Here is a 12,282-nt window from a genome sequence, read left to right as displayed (position 1 = left end):
GTGAGGGGTGTGGGGTATATCAGTGTTACAGTGAGGGGTGTGGGGTATATCAGTGTTACAGTGAGCGGTGTGGGGTATATCAGTGTTACAGTGAGGGGTGTGGGGTATATCAGAGTGTTACAGTGAGGGGTGTGGGGTATATCAGTGTCACAGTGAGGGGTGTGGGGTATGAGTGTTACAGTGAGCGGTGTCGGGTATATCAGTGTTACAGTGAGGGTTGTGGGGTATATCAGTGCCACAGTGAGGGGTGTGGGGTATATCAGTGTCACAGTGAGGGGTGTGGGGTATATCAGAGTGTTACAGTGAGGGGTGTGGGGTATATCAGAGTGTCACAGTGAGGGGTGTGGGGTATATCAGTGTTACAGTGAGGGGTGTGGGGTATATCAGTGTTACAGTGAGGGGTGTGGGGTATATCAGAGTGTTACAGTGAGCGGTGTGGGGTATATCAGTGTTACAGTGAGGGGTGTGGGGTATATCAGTGTTACAGTGAGGGGTGTGGGGTATATTAGTGTCACAGTGAGCGGTGTGGGTTATATCAGTGTCACAGTGAGGGGTGTGGGGTATATCAGTGTCACAGTGAGGGGTGTGGGGTATATCAGTGTTACAGTGAGGGGTGTGGGGTATATCAGTGTTACAGTGAGTGGTGTGGGGTATATCAGTGTCACAGTGAGGGGTGTGGGTATATCAGAGTGTTACAGTGAGGGGTGTGGGGTATATCAGTGTTACAGTGAGGGGTGTGGGGTATATCAGTGTTACAGTGAGGGGTGTGGGGTATATCAGTGTCGCAGTGAGCGGTGTGGGGTATATCAGTGTTACAGTGAGTGGTGTGGGGTATATCAGTGTTACAGTGAGGGGTGTGGGGTATATCAGTGTTACAGTGAGGGGTGTGGGGTATATCAGTGTTACAGTGAGTGGTGTGGGGTATATCAGTGTCACAGTGAGGGGTGTGGGTATATCAGAGTGTTACAGTGAGGGGTGTGGGGTATATCAGTGTTACAGTGAGGGGTGTGGGGTATATCAGTGTCACAGTGAGCGGTGTGGGGTATATCAGAGTGTTACAGTGAGGGGTGTGGGGTATATCAGTGTTACAGTGAGCGGTGTGGGGTATATCAGTGTTACAGTGAGGGGTGTGGGGTATATTAGTGTTACAGTGAGGGGTGTGGGGTATATCAGTGTTACAGTGAGGGGTGTGGGTTATATCAGTGTTACAGTGAGCGGTGTCGGGTATATCAGTGTTACAGTGAGGGGTGTGGGGTATATCAGTGTTACAGTGAGGGGTGTGGGGTATATCAGAGTGTTACAGTGAGGGGTGTGGGGTATATCAGTGTTACAGTGAGGGGTGTGGGGTGTATCAGTGTTACAGTGAGGGGTGTGGGGTATATCAGTGTTACAGTGAGGGGTGTGGGGTATATCAGAGTGTTACAGTGAGGGGTGTGGGGTATATCAGTGTTACAGTGAGGGGTGTGGGGTGTATCAGTGTTACAGTGAGGGGTGTGGGGTATATCAGTGTTACAGTGAGGGGTGTGGGGTATATCAGTGTTACAGTGAGCGATGTGGGGTATATCAGAGTGTTACAGTGAGGAGTGTGGGGTATATCAGAGTGTCACAGTGAGGGGTGTGGGGTATATCAGTGTTACAGTGAGGGGTGTGGGGTATATCAGTGTTACAGTGAGCGGTGTGGGGTATATCAGAGTGTTACAGTGAGGGGTGTGGGGTATATCAGTGTCACAGTGAGGGGTGTGGGGTATATCTGTGTTACAGTGAGCGGTGTGGGGTATATCAGAGTGTTACAGTGAGCGGTGTGGGGTATATCAGAGTGTTACAGTGAGCGGTGTGGGGTATATCAGAGTGTTACAGTGAGGGGTGTGGGGTATATCAGAGTGTCACAGTGAGGGGTGTGGGGTATATCAGTGTTACAGTGAGGGGTGTTGGGTATGAGTGTTACAGTGAGGGGTGTGGGGTATATCAGTGTTACAGTGAGGGGTGTGGTGTATATCAGTGTTACAGTGAGGGGTGTGGGGTATATCAGTGTTACAGTGAGGGGTGTGGGGTATATCAGTGTTACAGTGAGCGGTGTGGGGTATATCAGTGTTACAGTGAGGGGTGTGGGGTATATCAGAGTGTTACAGTGAGGGGTGTGGGGTATATCAGTGTCACAGTGAGGGGTGTGGGGTATGAGTGTTACAGTGAGCGGTGTCGGGTATATCAGTGTTACAGTGAGGGTTGTGGGGTATATCAGTGCCACAGTGAGGGGTGTGGGGTATATCAGTGTCACAGTGAGGGGTGTGGGGTATATCAGAGTGTTACAGTGAGGGGTGTGGGGTATATCAGAGTGTCACAGTGAGGGGTGTGGGGTATATCAGTGTTACAGTGAGGGGTGTGGGGTATATCAGTGTTACAGTGAGGGGTGTGGGGTATATCAGAGTGTTACAGTGAGCGGTGTGGGGTATATCAGTGTTACAGTGAGGGGTGTGGGGTATATCAGTGTTACAGTGAGGGGTGTGGGGTATATTAGTGTCACAGTGAGCGGTGTGGGTTATATCAGTGTCACAGTGAGGGGTGTGGGGTATATCAGTGTCACAGTGAGGGGTGTGGGGTATATCAGTGTTACAGTGAGGGGTGTGGGGTATATCAGTGTTACAGTGAGTGGTGTGGGGTATATCAGTGTCACAGTGAGGGGTGTGGGTATATCAGAGTGTTACAGTGAGGGGTGTGGGGTATATCAGTGTTACAGTGAGGGGTGTGGGGTATATCAGTGTTACAGTGAGGGGTGTGGGGTATATCAGTGTCGCAGTGAGCGGTGTGGGGTATATCAGTGTTACAGTGAGTGGTGTGGGGTATATCAGTGTTACAGTGAGGGGTGTGGGGTATATCAGTGTTACAGTGAGGGGTGTGGGGTATATCAGTGTTACAGTGAGTGGTGTGGGGTATATCAGTGTCACAGTGAGGGGTGTGGGTATATCAGAGTGTTACAGTGAGGGGTGTGGGGTATATCAGTGTTACAGTGAGGGGTGTGGGGTATATCAGTGTCACAGTGAGCGGTGTGGGGTATATCAGAGTGTTACAGTGAGGGGTGTGGGGTATATCAGTGTTACAGTGAGCGGTGTGGGGTATATCAGTGTTACAGTGAGGGGTGTGGGGTATATTAGTGTTACAGTGAGGGGTGTGGGGTATATCAGTGTTACAGTGAGGGGTGTGGGTTATATCAGTGTTACAGTGAGCGGTGTCGGGTATATCAGTGTTACAGTGAGGGGTGTGGGGTATATCAGTGTTACAGTGAGGGGTGTGGGGTATATCAGAGTGTTACAGTGAGGGGTGTGGGGTATATCAGTGTTACAGTGAGGAGTGTGGGGTATATCAGTGTTACAGTGAGGGGTGTGGGGTATATCAGTGTTACAGTGAGCGATGTGGGGTATATCAGAGTGTTACAGTGAGGAGTGTGGGGTATATCAGAGTGTCACAGTGAGGGGTGTGGGGTATATCAGTGTTACAGTGAGGGGTGTGGGGTATATCAGTGTTACAGTGAGCGGTGTGGGGTATATCAGAGTGTTACAGTGAGGGGTGTGGGGTATATCAGTGTCACAGTGAGGGGTGTGGGGTATATCTGTGTTACAGTGAGCGGTGTGGGGTATATCAGAGTGTTACAGTGAGCGGTGTGGGGTATATCAGAGTGTTACAGTGAGCGGTGTGGGGTATATCAGAGTGTCACAGTGAGGGGTGTGGGGTATATCAGTGTTACAGTGAGGGGTGTTGGGTATGAGTGTTACAGTGAGGGGTGTGGGGTATATCAGTGTTACAGTGAGGGGTGTGGTGTATATCAGTGTTACAGTGAGGGGTGTGGGGTATATCAGTGTTACAGTGAGGGGTGTGGGGTATATCAGTGTTACAGTGAGCGGTGTGGGGTATATCAGTGTTACAGTGAGGGGTGTGGGGTATATCAGAGTGTTACAGTGAGGGGTGTGGGGTATATCAGTGTCACAGTGAGGGGTGTGGGGTATGAGTGTTACAGTGAGCGGTGTCGGGTATATCAGTGTTACAGTGAGGGTTGTGGGGTATATCAGTGCCACAGTGAGGGGTGTGGGGTATATCAGTGTCACAGTGAGGGGTGTGGGGTATATCAGAGTGTTACAGTGAGGGGTGTGGGGTATATCAGAGTGTCACAGTGAGGGGTGTGGGGTATATCAGTGTTACAGTGAGGGGTGTGGGGTATATCAGTGTTACAGTGAGGGGTGTGGGGTATATCAGAGTGTTACAGTGAGCGGTGTGGGGTATATCAGTGTTACAGTGAGGGGTGTGGGGTATATCAGTGTTACAGTGAGGGGTGTGGGGTATATTAGTGTCACAGTGAGCGGTGTGGGTTATATCAGTGTCACAGTGAGGGGTGTGGGGTATATCAGTGTCACAGTGAGGGGTGTGGGGTATATCAGTGTTACAGTGAGGCGTGTGGGGTATATCAGTGTTACAGTGAGTGGTGTGGGGTATATCAGTGTCACAGTGAGGGGTGTGGGTATATCAGAGTGTTACAGTGAGGGGTGTGGGGTATATCAGTGTTACAGTGAGGGGTGTGGGGTATATCAGTGTTACAGTGAGGGGTGTGGGGTATATCAGTGTCGCAGTGAGCGGTGTGGGGTATATCAGTGTTACAGTGAGTGGTGTGGGGTATATCAGTGTTACAGTGAGGGGTGTGGGGTATATCAGTGTTACAGTGAGGGGTGTGGGGTATATCAGTGTTACAGTGAGTGGTGTGGGGTATATCAGTGTCACAGTGAGGGGTGTGGGTATATCAGAGTGTTACAGTGAGGGGTGTGGGGTATATCAGTGTTACAGTGAGGGGTGTGGGGTATATCAGTGTCACAGTGAGCGGTGTGGGGTATATCAGAGTGTTACAGTGAGGGGTGTGGGGTATATCAGTGTTACAGTGAGCGGTGTGGGGTATATCAGTGTTACAGTGAGGGGTGTGGGGTATATTAGTGTTACAGTGAGGGGTGTGGGGTATATCAGTGTTACAGTGAGGGGTGTGGGTTATATCAGTGTTACAGTGAGCGGTGTCGGGTATATCAGTGTTACAGTGAGGGGTGTGGGGTATATCAGTGTTACAGTGAGGGGTGTGGGGTATATCAGTGTTACAGTGAGGGGTGTGGGGTATATCAGTGTCACAGTGAGCGGTGTGGGGTATATCAGAGTGTTACAGTGAGGGGTGTGGGGTATATCAGTGTTACAGTGAGGGGTGTGGGGTATATTAGTGTTACAGTGAGGGGTGTGGGGTATATCAGTGTTACAGTGAGGGGTGTGGGGTATATTAGTGTTACAGTGAGGGGTGTGGGGTATATCAGTGTTACAGTGAGGGGTGTGGGGTATATCAGTGTTACAGTGAGGGGTGTGGGGTATATCAGTGTTACAGTGAGCGGTGTGGGGTATATCAGTGTTACAGTGAGGGGTGTGGGGTATATCAGTGTTACAGTGAGGGGTGTGGGGTATATCAGTGTTACAGTGAGCGGTGTGGGGTATATCAGTGTTACAGTGAGGGGTGTGGGGTATATCAGTGTTACAGTGAGGGGTGTGGGGTATATCAGTGTTACAGTGAGGGGTGTGGGGTATATCAGTGTTACAGTGAGCGGTGTGGGGTATATCAGTGTCACAGTGAGGTGTGTGGGGTATATCAGTGTCACGGTGAGGGGTATGAGTGTTACAGTGAGGAGTGTGGGGTATATCAGAGTATCACAGTGAGGGGTGTGGGGTATATCAGTGTCACAGTGAGGGGTGTGGGGTATATCAGTGTCACAGTGAGGAGTGTGGGGTATATCAGTGTCACAGTGAGGAGTGTGGGTTATATCAGTGTTACAGTGAGGGGTGTGGGGTATGAGTGTTACAGTGAAGGGTGTGGGGTATATCTGTGTTACAGTGAGCGGTGTGGGGTATATCAGAGTGTCACAGTGAGGGGTGTGGGGTATATCAGAGTGTTACAGTGAGGGGTGTGGGGTATATCAGTGTTACGGTGAGGGGTATATCAGTGTCACAGTGAGGGGTGTGGGGTATATCAGAGTTACAGTGAGGGGTGTGGGGTATATCAGTGTCACAGTGAGGGGTGTGGGGTATATCAGAGTGTTACAGTGAGGGGTGTGGGGTATATCAGTGTTACAGTGAGCGGTGTGGGGTATATCAGAGTGTTACAGTGAGGGGTGTGGGGTATATCAGTGTCACAGTGAGGGGTGTGGCGTATGAGTGTTCCAGTGAGGGGTGTGGGGTATATCAGAGTGTTACAGTGGGCTGTGTGGGGTATATCAGTGTTACAGTGAGCGGTGTGGGGTATATCAGTGTTACAGTGAGGAGTGTGGGTTATATCAGTGTTACAGTGAGGGGTGTAGGGTATGAGTGTTACAGTGAGGGGTGTGGGGTTATCAGTGTTACAGTGAGGGGTGTGGGGTATATCAGTGTTACAGTGAGGGGTGTGGGGTATATCAGTGTCACAGTGAGGGGTGTGAGGTATATCAGAATGTCACAGTGAGGGGTGTGGGGTATATCACAGTGTTACAGTGAGGGGTGTGGGGTATATCAATGTTACAGTGAGCGGTGTGGGGTATATCAGAGTGTTACAGTGAGGAATGTGGGGTATATCAGAGTGTCACAGTGAGGGGTGTGGGGTATATCAGTGTTACAGTGAGGGGTGTGGGGTATATCTGTGTTACAGTGAGCGGTGTGGGGTATATCAGAGTGTTACAGTGAGGGGTGTGGGGTATATCAGTGTCACAGTGAGGGGTGTGGGGTATATCTGTGTTACAATGAGCGGTGTGGGGTATATCAGTGTTACAGTGAGCGGTGTGGGGTATATCAGAGTGTTACAGTGAGGGGTGTGGGGTACATCAGTGTTACAGTGAGGGGTGTGGGGTATATCTGTGTTACAGTGACCGGTGTGGGGTATATCAGAGTGTTACAGTGAGGGGTGTGGGGTATATCAGTGTTACAGTGAGCGGTGTGGTGTATATCAGAGTGTTACAGTGAGGGCTGTGGGGTATATCAGAGTGTCACAGTGAGGGGTGTGGGGTATATCAGTGTTACAGTGAGCGGTGTGGTGTATATCAGAGTGTTACAGTGAGGGCTGTGGGGTATATCAGAGTGTCACAGTGAGGGGTGTGGGGTATATTAGTGTCACGGTGAGGGGTGTGGGGTATGAGTGTTACAGTGAGGAGTGTGGGGTATATCAGTGTCACAGTGAGGGGTGTGGGGGTATCAGTGTCACAGTGAGGAGTGTGGGGTATATCAGTGTTACAGTGAGGGGTGTGGGGTATATCAGTGTTACAGTGAGGAGTGTGGGTTATATCAGTGTTACAGTGAGGGGTGTTGGGTATGAGTGTTACAGTGAGGGGTGTGGGGTATATCAGTGTTACAGTGAGGGGTGTGGTGTATATCAGTGTTACAGTGAGCGGTGTGGGGTATATCAGTGTTACAGTGAGGGGTGTGGGGTATATCAGAGTGTTACAGTGAGGGGTGTGGGGTATGAGTGTTACAGTGAGCGGTGTCGGGTATATCAGTGTTACAGTGATATACCCCACACCGCTCACTGTAACACTGATATACCCCACACTCCTCAGTGTAACCCTCTGATATACCCCACACCGCTCAGAGGGTTACAATGAGGAGTGTGGGGTATATCAGAGTGTTACAGTGAGGGGTGTGGGGTATATCAGAGTGTTACAGTGAGGGGTGTGGGGTATATCAGTGTTACAGTGAGGAGTGTGGGGTATATCAGTGTTACAGTGAGGGCTGTGGGGTATGAGTGTTACATTGAGGGGTGTGGGGGTATCAGTGTTACAGTGAGGGGTGTGGGGTATATTAGTGTTACAGTGAGGGGTGTGGGGTATATCAGTGTTACAGTGAGGGGTGTGGGGTATATTAGTGTTACAGTGAGGGGTGTGGGGTATATCAGTGTTACAGTGAGGGGTGTGGGGTATATCAGTGTTACAGTGAGTGGTGTGGGGTATATCAGTGTCACAGTGAGGGGTGTGGGTATATCAGAGTGTTACAGTGAGGGGTGTGGGGTATATCAGTGTTACAGTGAGGGGTGTGGGGTATGTCAGTGTTACAGTGAGGGGTGTGGGGTATATCAGTGTCACAGTGAGCGGTGTGGGGTATATCAGTGTTACAGTGAGGGGTGTGGGGTATATCAGTGTTACACTAAGGGGTGTGGGGTATATTAGTGTTACAGTGAGGGGTGTGGGGTATATCAGTGTTACAGTGAGGGGTGTGGGGTATATCAGTGTCACAGTGAGGGGTGTGGGGTATATTAGTGTTACAGTGAGGGGTGTGGGGTATATCAGTGTTACAGTGAGGGGTGTGGGTTATATCAGTGTTACAGTGAGCGGTGTCGGGTATATCAGTGTTACAGTGAGGGGTGTGGGGTATATCAGTGTTACAGTGAGGGGTGTGGGGTATATCAGTGTCACAGTGAGCGGTGTGGGGTATATCAGAGTGTTACAGTGAGGGGTGTGGGGTATATCAGTGTTACAGTGAGCGGTGTGGGGTATATCAGTGTTACAGTGAGGGGTGTGGGGTATATCAGTGTTACAGTGAGGGGTGTGGGGTATATCAGTGTTACAGTGAGCGGTGTGGGGTATATCAGTGTTACAGTGAGGGGTATATCAGTGTTACAGTGAGGGCTACAGCAGAACCTGGACCTGCTGGAGTCGTACTGCCAGACTTGGGCCCTGACAATAAATCCCCAAAAAACCGAAGTCCTTGTGTTCCAGCAAAGATCCAAACAACATGGACCCACAATAAATTTCACAGTAGGAACAACCAAAATTGAACAAACCACTCACTACACATACTTGGGCTTAAAAATCAGTTCTACGGGAAACTTCAAACTGGCTGTGAATGAACTGAAAGAGAAAGCAAGAAGGGCTTTCTATGCCATCAAAAAATCAATCCAAATAGAAATCCCAATTAGCATTTGGCTCAAAATTTTCAAATCAGTAATTGAACCAATTGCACTCTATGGCAGTGAGGTCTGGGGACCACTAACACAACAAGATTTTGCAAAATGGGACAAACACCCAATTGAGATCCTACATGCGGAATTCTGTAAAAGTATCCTCCGGACTCAAAGGAAAACAGTAAACAACGCATGCAGGGCGGAACTAGGCCAATACCCATTAATAATCACTATCCAAAAAAGAGCCACCAAATTTTGGAATCACCTACAAATGAGCAACCCCCAATGCCATCACTACGACGCCCTGAAATGCCAAGAGCTGACCATAAAGAAGAATACCCTCAGTCAACTAGTCCTGGGACTCAATAAAGTAACTAATAACAATACTAACAATAACCAGCCCCAGGACAGTGACAGGGTAACACAAAGAATTCGACCCAACACAATCGTCGCTAAGCAAAAGGAAAAATATCTGTCATATTGGGCAGAAACAACAAAAACCCAAAGCAAACTCAATTGCTACTTGGCCCTAAACAGACAATACAACATAGCTGATTACCTAACCATGGTAAAGGATAACAAACTGAGAAGAACCTTGACAAGGTACAGACTTAGCGAACATAGCCTAGCGATCGAAAAAGGCAGACACAGGCAGACCAGGCTGCCAAGAGAAGACAGGATATGCTCTCACTGCAGTCAGGGAGTAGTTGAGACAGAGATGCACTTCCTCACAGCCTGTGGAAAATATCAGGGCATCAGAGAGAATTTCTATCAAAAATTCTCACAAATATGCCCTGAATTCAGAAATCTGACTGACAACCAAAAACTCCCATTCCTACTGGGGGAGGAGAGAAGCTGTGTAACACTGGCGGCACACTATGTTACAGCTTGCCATGAACAGAGGGACAACCAGTAAACTAAGACAAGAGTATATATAAACAAGGCGAAAATATATTTATAAACTCAGGGATATACCTGTTTATACACTGTATGAATGGAACCGCGTTTATGTGTTCAACCACAAATGTATTTTGATGCTTTGGCAACATAAGATGTACCTTATCATGCCAATAAAGCGATTTGTATTGTATTGTATTGTGTGGGGTATATCAGTGTTACAGTGAGGGGTGTGGGGTATATCAGTGTCACAGTGAGCGGTGTGGGGTATATCAGTGTTACAGTGAGCGGTGTGGGGTATATCAGTGTCACAGTGAGGGGTGTGGGGTATATCAGTGTTACAGTGAGGAGTGTGGGTTATATCAGTGTTACAGTGAGGGGTGTGGGGTATGAGTGTTGCAGTGAGGGGTGTGGGGGTATCAGTGTTACAGTGAGGGGTGTGGGGTATATTAGTGTTACAGTGAGGGGTGTGGGGTATATCAGTGTCACAGTGAGCGGTGTGGGGTATATCAGAGTGTTACAGTGAGGGGTGTGGGGTATATCAGTGTTACAGTGAGGGGTGTAGGGTATATCAGAGTGTTACAGTGAGGGGTGTGGGGTATATCAGTGTTACAGTGAGCGGTGTGGGGTATATCAGAGTGTTACAGTGAGCGGTGTGGGGTATATCAGAGTGTCACAGTGAGCGGTGTGGGGTATATCAGTGTTACAGTGAGCGGTGTGGGGTATATCAGTGTTACAGTGAGCGGTGTGGGGTATATCAGTGTTACAGTGAGCGGTGTGGGGTATATCAGAGTGTTACAGTGAGGGGTGTGGGGTATATCAGTGTCACAGTGAGCGGTGTGGGGTATATCAGAGTGTTACAGTGAGGGGTGTGGGGTATATCAGTGTTACAGTGAGGGGTGTGGGGTATATCAGTGTTACAGTGAGGGGTGTGGGGTATATCAGTGTTACAGTGAGGGGTGTGGGGTATATCAGTGTCACAGTGAGCGGTGTGGGGTATATCAGAGTGTTACAGTGAGGGGTGTGGGGTATATCAGAGTGTTACAGTGAGCGGTGTGGGGTATATCAGAGTGTTACAGTGAGCGGTGTGGGGTATATCAGAGTGTTACAGTGAGGAGTGCAGGTTATATCAGTGTTACAGTGAGGAGTGCGGGTTATATCAGGCAGGTTTATAGAGACAAGGTATATTAAAGCATCATGTCCCTAGTCTCCCTCTGCCGGGTGCTGCACAGTCAGCCCCCGGGGGCTCGGCCTGGTCCACGTTTGCCGGAGAATGGGAGCGTGAATGTCGTGTGGTAGAGCTGCTGATTGCTTGGACAGGCCGTGTACTTACGTGTGATGATGTAATCCTGCGTGACAGTCTGACTCTGCTTTGCTTTTCGCTTTGTTTTCACTACACAGAGTTTAGCCCCTCTGCAAAACACAAAGGTTCTGGTCAGTGAATCGACTGATGTGAGAGATCAGGGCCTGCCCATACTCTACTCCACGAAACTCATTACCTGCACCATCCCAGCACAACGCTGCGCTCGATTAATTACACACACACAAGGCCACCTATTTGCCGTCTCCCAGAGCTGGACTTTGCTCCAGGGCACTGTCAGTGCCTCATTTATACTGGAGGCTCCCGATATCCAGGCTCTTGCAGTTTGTCATCTCTGTCCCCAAGAAGCTAAGATCAGAATGAGTCATAGAGGCACAGAAGGAGGCTATTCGGCCCATCGAGTCCGTGCCGGCTCTCTGCAGAGCAATCCAGTCAGTCCCATTCCCCCGCTCTATCGCCGTAGCCCTCAAGTGCCTATCCAGTCTCCCTTTGAAAACATTGAGTGTCTCCGCTTTCATCGGCAGCGAGTTCCAGGTCATCACCACTCGCTGCGTAAAACAGTTTTTCCTCACATCCCCCCTGTATCTCTTGCCCAAAACCTTAAATCTGTGTCCCCCAGTCCTTGTCCCATCAACTAGTGGGAACAGCCTTTCCTCGTCTAGCCTATCCAAACCCGTCATAATCTTGTACACCTCTATCAAATCACCCCTCAACCTCCTTTGCTCTAATGAAAACAAATCCAGCTTCTCCAACCTGTCCTTGTGGCTAAGATCCCCCACCCCCGGAACCATTCGGGTAAATCTCCTCTGCACCCTCTCAAGGGCCTTCACATCCTTCCTAAAGTGTGGTGACCAGAACTGGATGCAATACTCCAGTTGTGGCCTAACCAGCGCTTTATAAAGGTTCAGCATAACTTCTCTACTTTTGCACTCAATACCTCTATTTATGAAGCTCAAGATCCCATATGCTTAAAGTGCATCCAGGAGAGCTTTTTGAGCCAGCATGTAGAAAGTCCTACAAGAGAGGGGCGGTACTGGACCTAATTCTAGGGAATGTGGCCGGGCAAGTGGTAGAAGTGTTAGTAGGTGAGCACTTTGGTGACAGTGACCATAATTCGGTGAGATTTAAGGTAGTC

The 12,282-nt window shown here is 49.2% G+C and overlaps 1 protein-coding gene across 1 annotated transcript in view; it reads right to left on the bottom strand.

Moving 5' to 3' along the window:
* Nucleotides 1-11,261, bottom strand: part of LOC147110240 (WD repeat-containing protein 70-like) — a 118,794-nt gene extending 107,533 nt beyond the window's left edge. Inside the window, exon 1 of the mRNA XM_086004138.1 lies at nt 11,160-11,261. The gene's annotated coding sequence lies outside the window, so the exon portion shown is untranslated. The remainder of the gene's footprint in view (nt 1-11,159) is intronic.
* Nucleotides 11,262-12,282: the final 1,021 nt, after the last annotated feature.

Source organism: Somniosus microcephalus, chromosome 12, assembly GCF_052327205.1.
Source record: "Somniosus microcephalus isolate GS21.2 chromosome 12, FLI_Smic_1.0, whole genome shotgun sequence".
Classification (NCBI taxonomy): domain Eukaryota; kingdom Metazoa; phylum Chordata; class Chondrichthyes; order Squaliformes; family Somniosidae; genus Somniosus; species Somniosus microcephalus.
This window is presented reverse-complemented; position numbering and strand designations above follow the sequence as displayed.